We start from the raw sequence: 11,438 nt of genomic DNA on the forward strand, positions 1-11,438 counted from the left end.
GAGGAGTGTCTATTTTGGTTAATTAATTTGGGACTGGGAATCCCATTGCCAGCTCTTTTTGCAAAATTATTGGATAGCGGATGAAGCCACTAGTCCATTGGTGAAAGTTGCCCAACAAGATTGAAAGATAAACACCACATACTTCCTCATGAGCTATAAAACATTGACACAAATCAGAGGTAATAAATTTTGAATTGTTTAAAGGTAGCACTCAAGGAATTTACTTTGGAATGGCGGAGAAATACCATGTAGTAGGTAGGTATGGTGGACACAAATGGCATAGTGGTTGGCTCAAGTATTTGGATGCATGAGAAGTATTCCCTCTCGATACAAGGCTTAGGCTAGCAAGGCTATTTGAAACAAACACAAGGATGAAGCGGTGCAGCAAAACTCACATAAAAGACATATTGAAAACATTATAAGACTCTACATCGTCTTCCTTGTTGTTCAAACTCAATACTAGAAATTATCTAGACCTTAGAGAGACCAAATATGCAAACCAAATTTTAGCATGCTCTATGTATTTCTTCATTAATAGGTGAAAAGCATATGATGCAAGAGCTTAAACATGAGCACAACAATTGCCAAGTATCACATTACCCAAGACATTTTAGCAATTACTACATGTAGCATTTCCCGTTTCCAACCATACAACAATTTAACGAAGAAGATTCAACCTTCGCCATGAATATTAAAAGCTAAGAACACATGTGTTCATACGAACCAGCGGAGCGTGTCTCTCTCCCACACAAGCATTTATTCAAACAAAAATAAAAACAAAAACAAACAAACAGACGCTCCAAGTAAAGTACATAAGATGTGACCGAATAAAAATATAGTTTCAAGAGAAGGAACCTGATAATTTGTCGATGAAGAAGGGGATGCCTTGGGCATCCCCAAGCTTAGATGCTTGAGTCTTCTTGAAATATGCAGGGATGAACCACCGGGGCATCCCCAAGCTTAGAGCTTTCACTCTCCTTGATCATAGTATATCATCCTCCTCTCTTGACCCTTGAAAACTTCCTCCACACCAAACTCAAAACAACTCATTAGAGGGTTAGTGCATAATCAAAACTTCACATGTTCAGAGGTGACACAATCATTCTTAACACTTCTGGACATTGCCCAAAGCTTCTGAAAGTTAATGGAACAAAGAAATCCATCCCACATAGCAAAAGAGGCAATGCGAAATAAAAGGCAGAATCTGTCAAAACAGAACAGTCCGTAAAGACGAATTTTATTGAGGCACCATACTTGCTCAAATGAAAATGCTCAAATTGAATGAAAGTTGCGTACATATCTGAGGATCACTCACGTAAATTGGCATAATTTTCTGAGTTACCTACAGAGAATTTTACCCAGATTCGTGACAGCAAAGAAATCTGTTTCTGTGCAGTAATCCAAATCTAGTATGAACCTTACTATCAAAGACTTTACTTGGCACAACAAAACACAAAACTAAGATAAGGAGAGGTTGCTACAGTAGTAAACAACTTCCAAGACACAAATATAAAACAAAGTACTGTAGCAAAATAACACATGGGTTATCTCCCAAGAAGTTCTTTCTTTATAGCCATTAAGATGGGCTCAGCAGTTTTGATGATGCACTCGCAAGAAATAGTATTTGAAGCAAAAGAGAGCATCAAGAGGCAAATTCAAAACACATTTAAGTCTAACATGCTTCCTATGAAAATGAATCTTGTAAATAAACAAGTTCATGAAGCATAATGCAACAAGCATAGAAAGATAAAACAGGTGTAGCTTCAAAAATTTCAGCACATAGAGAGGCATTTTAGTAACATGAAAATTTCTACAACCATGTTTTCCTCTATCATAAAGATTTTCAGTAGCATCATGAGCAAACTCAACAATATAACTATCACATAAAGCATTCTTATCATGAGTCTCATGCATAAAATTATTACTCTCCACATAAGCATAATCAATTTTATTAGTTGTAGTGGGAGCAAATTCAACAAAGTAGCTATCATTATTATTCTCATCATCAAATATAGGAGGCATATTGTAATCATAATCAAATTCACTCTCCATAGTAGGTGGCACTAAAAGACCACTATCATTATAATCATCATAAATAGGAGGCAAAGTATCATCAAAGTAAATTTTCTCCTCAATGCTTGGAGGACTAAAAAGATCAGGCTCATCAAAACCAGCTTCCCCAAGCTTAGAATTTTCCATAGCATTAGCAACAATAGTGTTCAAAGCATTCATATCAATAACATTCCCATTAGCATGCATATAAAGTTCCATGGGTTTTTTAATTCTCTCTTCAAACACATCATGTCCTAATTCAAGATAAAGTTCATAAAGATCTCTCATATTTTTGTTGTTTTCCATTATGCCTAACTAGTGTAAACAAGAAACAAAAAGGTGCAATTGCAGGATCTAAAGGAAATAGCTTCGAGCACAAACACAATGGCGCCAGAAAAGTACACATTACTGAACCGGAGTATGAGTGCCTTTTACCTTTCCTCCCCGGCAACGGCGCCAGAAAATAGCTTGTTGCCGGGGTCCAGTGTGTGTGTGCCGTTTACCTTTCCTCCCCGGCAACGGCGCCAGAAAATAGCTTGATGTCTACGGTTGCTTCTATTCTTGTAGACAGTGTTGGGCCTCCAAGAGCAGAGGTTTGTAGAACAGCAGCAAGTTTCCCTTAAGTGGATCACCCAAGGTTTATCGATCTCAGGGAGGAAGAGGTCAAAGATATCCCTCTCATGCAACCCTGCAACCACAAAGCAAGAAGTCTCTTGTGTCCCCAACACACCTAATAGGTGCACTAGTTCGGCGAAGAGATAGTGAAATACAGGTGGTATAAATAAGTATGAGCAGTAGCAACGGCACCAGAAAAGTGCTTGCTGGCGTGTGGTTGATGGTGGTAATATTGCTGGCAGTAGAAACGTAGTAAAACAGTAAACAAGCAGCGATAGCAGTATTTGCGAACAAGGCCTAGGGATCATACTTTCACTAGTGGACACTCTCAACATTGATCACATAACAGAATAAATAGATAAATGCTATACTCTACACTCTCTTGTTGGATGATGAACACCATTGCATAGGATTACACGAACCCTCAATGCCGGAGTTAACAAGCTCCACAATTCAATGTTCATATTTAAATAACCTTAGAGTGCATGACAGATCAACACAATTAAACCAAGTACTAACGTAGCATGCACACTGTCACCTTCACGCTACGAAAGGAGGCATAGATCACATCAATACCATCATAGCAATAGTTAACTTCGTAATCTACAAGAGATCACAATCATAGCCTACGCCAAGTACTAACACGGATGCACACACTGTCACCATTACACCGTGCAGGAGGAATAAAACTACTTTAATAACATCACTAGAGTAGCACATAGTTGAATTGTGATACAAAACACATTGCAATCATAAAGAGATATAAATAAGCACTTCACTATGCCATTCATAACAGTGAATAAGTATTCTGTGAAATATAGCCTAAGAGACCCACACGGTGCACACACTGTCACCTTTACACACGTGGGACAAGGAGTCTCCGGAGATCACATAAGTAAAACTCACTTGACTAGCATAACGACATCTAGATTACAAGCATCATCATATGAATCTCAATCATGTAAGGCAGCTCATGAGATTATTGTATTGAAGTACATAGGAGAGAGATGAACCACATAGCTACCGGTACAGCCCCGAGCCTCGATGGAGAACTACTCCCTCCTCATGGGAGACAGCAGCGTTGATGAAGATGGCGGTGGTGTCGATGGAGGAGCCTTCCGGGGGCACTTCCCCGTCCCGGCGGCGTGCCGGAACAGAGACTCCTGTCCCCCAGATCTTGGCTTCGCGATGGCGGCGGCTCTGGAAGGTTTCTCGTACCGTGGCTTTTCCGTATCGAGGTTTTAGGTCGAGGAGGCTTAAATAGGCGAAGAGGCAGCGTCAGAAGGTCAACGAGGCGACGACACCATAGGGCGGCGCGGCCAGGGCCTGGGCCGCACCGGCCTATCATCTGGGGCCCATGTGGACCCCCTCTGGCGACTCTCGGGTGTTCTGGATGCTTCCGGGGATTCTAAGATCTTCGGCGTTGATTTCGTCCGATTCCGAGAATATTTCCTTACTAGGATTTCTGAAACTAAAAACAGCAGAAAACAGGAACTGGCCCTTCGGCATCTTGTCAATAGGTTAGTTCCGGAAAACGCATAAATATGACATAAAGTGTGCATAAAACATGTAGATATCATCAACAATGTGGCATGGAACATAAGAAATTATCGATACGTCGGAGACGTATCACCTCTCAGTTCCACTAACCCTCCGACCCAAGAAGTAAGAGATTACGCAACTCGGGTCGGTGTACCGGTAACTTTTATGCTGTGGTTAACCTTCTTTTTACTTGTTTCAGGCCATGGACCGCTTCCCCCGCATCGACGCGGATCGTCGAGGCCCTTGCCGGAAGCGCGCTATGGACGCAGTAGACCCGGACCCCTACATCCATTGGCTGGACTTGAAGATGGGCCGGACGCAAACTTCGCGCCTCGGTAACTCCCCACCTGAGGCATTCGGTTCCTCCGACGATCTGACTTTGCTTGAGGTAGTTCCCCTTTTTGATCTCTCATACTTTTCTGTTATCGTTCCTCTGTAGATGTTCCCTCAGCTAGCTCCAACCCGCAGATCCACGAGCACGCGCCCCCCTGCAGGCCGAGGCCGGTCACGAGTTTGTGGAGAAGCTCATGGCCCAGGGCCAAAAGAACAAGGTTCCGGCATCTGACGCCGGCTCGAGCCAGGCCCCTCCTTCCAAACGCTTCCGGACGAAAGCTTTTGCGGGGAAGGTCGTAGGCGTGAGGCGCTACAAGGGCAAGAAGATGCCGACCTCTTCTGGGTAAACTCTCGTTTCTTTGCTTGTTTTGTTTTTACCAAGTTCTTTTCCCGGTTGCTTTTTTCCAACTCTTTCTCTTTTCCTCTTTTTCAGCCCTGCGCTCAAGCTTGGCCCAAGGCCTGAGGTCTCTGAGGGTACTGCGAGGACCTCAACCCCTCCTCCTCATTCAAGCCCGGCACCATCTGGTGCCGGCAATGCTTCTGCCTCCCCTCTGGGAGGCACTTCAAGTGCGGGGCGCGCGGCCCCTACACCTCCAGATCACCGCGTGGAGGAGGAACTTATCTCCCCTCCAGAGAAAGATGATACCGGCACCAGCAACATCGGCGCCGAAGAAGAAGCTACCGGGCGGGCGGAACCTCTGGTTCCTCCCGTCCCGAAAAGAAAGAAGAAGAAGACCAAGGCGTCTTCCCCCTCCAGAGCCGCGCCGGATACTTCCGCGCCGGCAAGCTCCAACCAGGGTCAGGACGCGCCTGACGCTCCTCCTTCCCCCAAGGCCACGCCTACGCCACCGCCGGAAGCTCCCCGCGCCGAGCCAGCCGGTGCCACGTGATGACCCACAAGTATAGGGGATCGCAACAGTCTTCGAGGGAAGTAAAACCCAATTTATTGATTCGACACAAGGGGAGACAAAGAACACTTGGAAGCCTTAACAGCGGAGTTGTCAATTCAGCTGCACCTGGAAACAGACTTGCTCGCAAGGGTTTATCAGTAGTAACAGTTTTATAGCAGTAGCAGTAGTGAAATAACAGCAGCAGAATAACAAAGACAGCAGTAGTGATTATAGTAAACAGCAGGATTAAAATACTGTAGGCACGGGGACGGATGACGGGCGTTGCATGGATGAGAGAAACTCATGTAACAATCATAGCAGGGCATTTGCAGATAATAATAAAACGGTGTCCAAGTACAAAGCAATCAATAGGCATGTGTTCCATATATAGTCGTGCGTGCTCGCAATGAGAAACTTGCACAACATCTTTTGTCCTACCAGCCGGTGGCAGCCGGGCCTCAAGGGAAACTACTGGATATTAAGGTACTCCTTTTAATAGAGTACCGGAGCAAAGCATTAACACTCCGTGAACACATGTGATCCTCACATCGCTACCATTCCCTCCGGTTGTCCCGATTTCTGTCACTTCGGGGCCATCGGTTCCGGACAGCGACATGTGTATACAATTTGCAGGTAAGATCAATAAACAATGAATATCATGATGAAACAATAACATGTTCAGATCTGAGATCATGGCACTCGGGCCCTAGTGACAAGCATTAAGCATAACAAGTTGCAACAATATCATCAAAATACCAATTACGGACACTAGGCACTATGCCCTAACAATCTTATGCTATTACATGACCAATCTCATCCAATCCCTACCATCCCCTTCGGCCTACAGCGGGGGAATTACTCACACATGGATGGGGGAAACATGGCTGGTTGATGTAGAGGCGTTGGCGGTGATGATGGCGATGATCTCCTCCAATTCCCCGTCCCGGCGGAGTGCCAGAACGGAGACTTCTGGCTCCCGCGATGGAGTTTCGCGATGTGGCGGCGTTCTGGAGGGTTTCTTGCGACTTCCACCTCTCTCCGTGCGTTTTTAGGTCGAGGCCGATAAATAGTCCGAAGGAGGGCGTCGGAGGCCGGCCGAGGGGGCCACACCATGGGCCTGCCGAATATAGTACCCGGGGTTTATTGAAGGCCCACTACCCGAAGAATAAGAAGATTCGGGAGCCCAAGATGCGTTTAAGGAAGAAATAGAGTTGTAATAGGAAGTGTTACTTGTAATCTGGCGGGATGAGTTAGAAACCGTCCCGAACTCTGTAAACTTGTACAACACGAATCCTTCGACTCCACCTCCTATATAAAGGGGGGGTCGAGGGACGAAGAATCAACCGAATCATTGTCTGCAAACCCTAGTTTTCACAATCGTCGAGTACTTTTCGGCTGAAACCTTCGAGATCTACTTACCCTCTACTTCTAACTAAACCCTAGCCTACAATCCATAGGCATTGACAAGTTAATCCCTTGTCAATTGGCGCCGTCTGTGGGAATTAGAGGCGTAAGGAGCTGATCTCGATGGCACGCTCAAGATCTTCGACATCGTCAACCGCAAGCAACACAATGGATCGAGGTAAACAGATCGCTACTGGTCTTGTCGATTTTGTTCCTCACCCACCCTCCCGTTTGGATGCATATGCGTATCTGGCGGAGCCCATGGAGATGACGTTCGGAAGGTTCCACTTTCGCGTCGAGAAGGAAGGATCGTATCGTGTCGAAATTCCGATTTCGTCGGGATCATCAGTGGCCGATTCCGATTTTTCAAGCTATGCATCGTCAAACGAGTCAGGAGAAGAAGAAACCTCGGCGACACGCTACGTCAGTATCAGAGCAAGAGAGAAACTCGCCAAGATCTTCAACGACATATCGTTTGAGTCATCTGCGGACTCGTATATAAGCGATGGCTCAAGCGATGTCGACAGTCATGACTTCATCGACAAATCTCTCACAGTGGGCAAGGTCTTCATCAATCTCAACGATGATGTCACCAAACCCAACATAGATCTGAGTACAAGGTATCATCAGATTTACGCCATTGAAGGTCAAGAGGAGACATCTGAGGCTTTCGACAGTTTGGGAAATCCATACGTCGATCCCTCCAATCTGCGACAAGGCTTGGGCAACAAATACGTCGGGCCAGAGCCGCGAGATAGAGTTCAACTTTCACAAGCAGCGTGGGACAGAGCTGCGAGAGCTATGAACGGCACAGAACCAATGGCTACCACAAAGCAACACCGGAAGAATTGCAAGCATATCAATATAGGCTCGCACGAGCTGCCAGGGAATTGGAAAAACAGACAATGAGTTGAACAGGAGAAAGGAGGCAGCTTCGCATCCAGCGGGAGAAGGGCAGATCTAAGTCGACAATCTAGAACTACGGGTGATAGCCATCGGGAGGCGCGGAACAGAGCAAGATCAAGGCTGCAACACATACCCGAGGCGAAAGAGAACACTTGGTTCAAAACCTCGACATGTCCTTTATGTCGATAGATACAAGAGGAAACATCATCCCTAAGACACCGAGGCTGGGTATATGGCGACACATGCTTTTATCCTTGCATCTAAACCACCTCCGGGTGACCCAAGGGAAACACCGTACAATATGGCGGTAGCAGGAGTTGGAGCTATGGGGACAGCATTTATATCAACGCCTCCCGAAGGAGTGGCAAGGCAAAATAGTCCGCGACCCGCAGCAGCAACAGCGGCAGCACTGAAGGGCCAAGTGGAGCAAGAGACACAAGAAGCACAAGCAAGAGTCGACAGAGCGCGGCAAAGCGAAGGGATCATCGGCAATCCCCGAACTTAACGACGAAGATATGTGCGGCTTACCATGCTTCACGAGGAGAGTCCGAAAACGCGAGTCCCCTCGGGATTCAAGTTACCCGATAATTTCAAGAAATTCGACGGCCTTCAAGATCCGGAGGATTGGCTAGTCGACTATCTGGAGACGGTGAAGGCGACAGGAGGAACTAGGGCAACAGCCATGCAAAGCATCCAGGTGCACCCGAGTGGTGCCGCACGATCATGGATAAAGAAACTCGCTCCAGGATCCATCGACAGCTGGGAAAGTTTCGAGGACGTGTTCGTCAAGAACTTCAGATCCACGTGCAAAACCCGCATCGTTAGAGGAGTTGAGAGCGTGTCGACAAAAGCCAGATGAGCCAATGAGAAAGTACATCCAGAGATGGAATATCATCAAAAACTCGGCGAGAAAACATATCGACGAGAGAGCAATAGATGCGTTTGTCGCGGGAGTCAGGCGTGGAGACTTTGTCGAGGATTTGGGAAGAACCAATCCAAGGACGGTATCCGCGTTAATGGAGATAGCAAATAAATGGGCAGATGGAGAAGACGCTGTCCACAATAAACGACACAGTCGCCGAGAGGAGGACCGTGGTCGAAACTATCAACCGAGGCGAAGATTTCCTCGGACGTACTCGTAACTACGACGCTCCAGGACAAATTTCGGCAGGTTTTCGGACAAATACAGGAGGCAATAGAGATGATTACCGAGAAGAAGCGGTGAACAGCGAGGTGATAATAGGGATGATTCACGCAACGAGGCAAAATAGTGGGCCGAGGTTTCCAAGACCTTTCGTTTCACCCGAGGAAATGCTGAACGGACCGTGCCGGATGCACTTCTTCCTCGACAACAACGGGAAAAGACGGTCAGGGCACTGCAGAAAGACTGTCGAAATTTTCAGGCAATGTTCAGATACGCGAGAAAATGCTCACGCTCGAGCAGCACGAGAGAAACCCTCGGGAGCCTAGGAGCGAGATTCATCTACCGCCACCTCCCGCGATTACGAGAGGACAATCGACACCAGCTAAGAATAGCGGCAGCACCTGCACCACCACCCTATGTTGATCCTAACTCCAACGGAGCAGTGTTGATGATTCGAAGGGAAGGCCGTCCAATAGAGCTCAAAAAGTAATCTCACGACAGTGTTTATGGCAGAGAAAATGCCTCCACCAACAGTTGAGTACCTTAATTGGTCAGGACAAGATATCGGCTTCACAATAGCAGATCATCCGCAGCAAGTTCCTCGACCAGGGCGATCAGCACTTATTCTCGCCAGCGATTATCGCAGGATTTGATGTCTCTCGAGTGTTCATAGACGGCGGCAGCAGCTTGAACCTCATGTATGCAGATACATTGAGGAAGATGAACATATCCTTAGCAAACTTGAAACCAACAGACACAAGGTTCCACGGCATCACACCAGAGAAACCAAGTTATCCATTGGGAAAAATCAATCTCGATGTTCAATTTGGGACCCGAGAAAATTATAGAATCGAGAAGCTCGAATTTGAAGTCGTGGATTTTCCATCACAATACCACGCTCTGTTGGGACGACCAGCATATGCTAGATTTATGGCAGTACCACACTATACATACCTGTTGTGGAGGTTGCCCGGACCAAGAGGACCAATCACAGTCAAGGGAAGCTTTGCCTTAGCCGATAAGTGCGACAAGGATTTTCACAGGTTGGCAGAAACTTTCGGGATGCAAGCCGAGTACTTGGCGTCAAAAAGCATGACTGATTACGACGTACTGCCAGACGATGGAAGGGCAAATAAAGAATCAACTTTCAACACAGAGAAAAATTCTAAGGAGGTGCAGATTCACCCGACAGATCCAAAAAAGACGACATCGATCTCAAACGATATGTAGATCGCCTTGGAATGAGCGCTCGTCAAGTACCTCCGTGAGAACTGGAAACTCTTTGCATTGTGTCCAGGTGACATGCCAGGAGTACCCAGTGAACTTGCCGAGCACCACCTAAATTTGGATCCAACAGCGAAACCAATCGAGACAACCTTTGCGGCGTTTTGAACCAAACCGCAAAGCCATGCTTTCAGAAATAAATCGACTCGAAGAAGCTGGTTTTATAAGAGAAATATCTCTGAAGCCACATGGGTAGCTAACCCAAAGTGATGGTGCCGAAGAAAAACACGACAGTCCTTCGCATGTGCGTCGACTTTACGTGTCTCAATAAACATTGTCCTAAGGATCACTTTCCCCTCCCAAGGATCGATCAAATTATCGACTCCACGGCAGGTTGCGAACGTCTTTCCTTCTTGGATGCATACTCTGGTTATAACCAGATCAGATTAAAAGAAGATGATGAAGCCAAGACAGCGTTTATTACACCTTACGGCGTGTTTTGCTACAAAACAATGCCCTTTGGTCTAAAAAATGCGGGAGCAACATATCAGAGGATGATGCAGAAGTGTTTAGCAACACAGATCGGGAAAAACGTGCAAGTATACATCGATGATGTCGTCATAACATCAAAAAAGGGGACAACGTTGATCGAGGATCTCAAAGAAACTTTTGACAACCTCGACAAATTCTGCCTCAAACTGAACCCGACGAAGTGTTCTTTTGGCGTCCCAGCAGGAGAACTTCTGGGGTTTCTAGTTTCGGCAAGAGGGATTGAAGCAAATCCCGACAAAATACAAGCCATAGTAACAATGAGAAAGCCAACAAAGTTGAAAGAAATACAGCAGCTAAGCTGGGCGAGTCGCAGCTTTGAGCAGGTTCGTCGCCAGTGTTAGGAGAAAAGCGTTACCATTTTATGCGCTGATAAAACAAGGAGATAAATTCCGGTGGACCGAAGAGGCCGAGAGAGCTTTCGAGGATCTGAAGCGAAAAATCTCGACACCACCAATCCTGGTGGCTCCAAAGGAAAAGGAACCTCTCCTACTGTATATTGCAGCCACGCCCCAAGTGGTTAGCACAGTATTAGTTGTCGAAAGAGAGGAAGAAGGGAAAATCCATGGAGTGCAGCGGCCAGTATACTTCGTGAGCGAAGTCTTGTCACCTTCAAAACAAAGGTACCCTCAGTACCAAAAGCTAGCATATGGAGTGTTCACGACAGCACGAAAATTGCGCCACTATTTTTCGGCACACCCGATCATAGTGGTCAATGAAGCTCCCTTGTCAAATATACTGAATAACCCAGAAGCTACGGGTCGTGTCTCCCTTTGGGG

This window comes from Lolium perenne, chromosome 4, assembly GCF_019359855.2.
Source record: "Lolium perenne isolate Kyuss_39 chromosome 4, Kyuss_2.0, whole genome shotgun sequence".
In the NCBI taxonomy this organism is placed as follows: Eukaryota; Viridiplantae; Streptophyta; class Magnoliopsida; order Poales; family Poaceae; genus Lolium; species Lolium perenne.